We start from the raw sequence: 1,523 nt of genomic DNA on the forward strand, positions 1-1,523 counted from the left end.
AGTAGGGATAGTGAGTAGGTCGAGCATAGCTGACCAACCTGAGGCATAGTTTAGCTACTGTTTATGTGCTTATCTTTGTTTTGCATTTGGTTTGGGTCTAAGTCTAAGTTTTATACCATACTAGTTAATAAAGTACTTATATCTTTGCATTAGGCCATTAGTATACTGAAATAGTGCCAAACTCCATTTGGCTCTATTTTGCATGTTAGTCCTAGCATTGTGATATTGGATACTCTAAGACTATTTCAAGTCACTTTGTCCTTCTGTCCATTTGTTTCTTGGGCTGTACGCTCAAGAATTGCTTTGTGCTTTAGTACCTTCACGCCTTGGCCCCATGCTAAGGAGTTTGGCTCCATTCTTTCATTTAGTGGCTTAAGACCCTAAAACTTGGGTTCTGCTTCACTGTCTTTGGACATGTGGCATATGGCATGTGGCATATAACATGTGGCATATGGAGGGTTTTGGTGGTTATCATATGGTAAATCACCATAGAATAAAAGGTGAAAACCATATGCACTACAAAGTAACTTTAGTCAAAAGTTGAGCAGTTCATATTATGCACTAGAAGTGAAAATGGCTACATCCAAGTTGAAGTTGATGACATTGTGGAGGTACAGAAGTATGGTTTTGTAGTAGTGCACTCAGTGTTACATCAATAGAAGATAATGAAGGTGCACATTTTAGTGTTGAGTAATGCTGGTAGATATGAAGTTGCAAGTAGAGTTCTTATGTTCATTGGCTGGTCTGATTTACGATGCACCAAAAACACTCAAGTAAGTAGTGATAGAGATGGTTGACTGCAAATAAATTACATACTATAAATTTTTTAAGTTATGATTTGTTCAAAACATATGTCTACATAACTCTTTCAGAAGGCCACATTCATTTCACACAAAAAAAACCACTTCACTTCAGCACTTCAGATGCCCTATTTCCAGTTTACTTGCTCTATTTTTTGAGGTTTCTGTACACATGTTAGTGTTGAGCAGCATTCCAGGGATGATTGTTTGGGAGATCAAGTGTCTAAATGATCCTGAACTGAAAAAGGAGATAAAGAAGTAGTTGGAAGCTGTTCAAGATGTGTTGCGGATTAGCTCTGCCATCTAGGAATTGGCCAATGGCTTTAACATTGCAATAAGTGAATATGAAAAGGTCTACAAAGAGCTCCAAATAGTGAAAGGCCAAATCATAGTTATAGAAAGGATGCTTGAGGAGGTTCTCAAATACACAAGGGCTAATAACTAAATGTCTTCCAGTTTAGTTTCTTTTCCTTTCCTTACTGCTATAGTGTGTGATCCTTGTGTACTTGTTCTGAATCTATGTCATTTTCATGTTCTGTTTTTCAGGGACAAAAAAATGTAAGAAAACTTTTCTAAGGTAAAAAGAGGCCATGAACTATCACACACTGATTGCCATAATGCTGAAAAAAGCCACTTTAAAAAGCCATAGTTTATTCATAAGACACTCTCATAACTATATAACAACCAAAAGCCATTTTCAAATACCACAATACTTTTAAAAAA

The sequence above is a fragment of the Selaginella moellendorffii genome, unplaced genomic scaffold (assembly GCF_000143415.4).
Source record: "Selaginella moellendorffii unplaced genomic scaffold, v1.0 SELMOscaffold_40, whole genome shotgun sequence".
Lineage (NCBI taxonomy): Eukaryota > Viridiplantae > Streptophyta > Lycopodiopsida > Selaginellales > Selaginellaceae > Selaginella > Selaginella moellendorffii.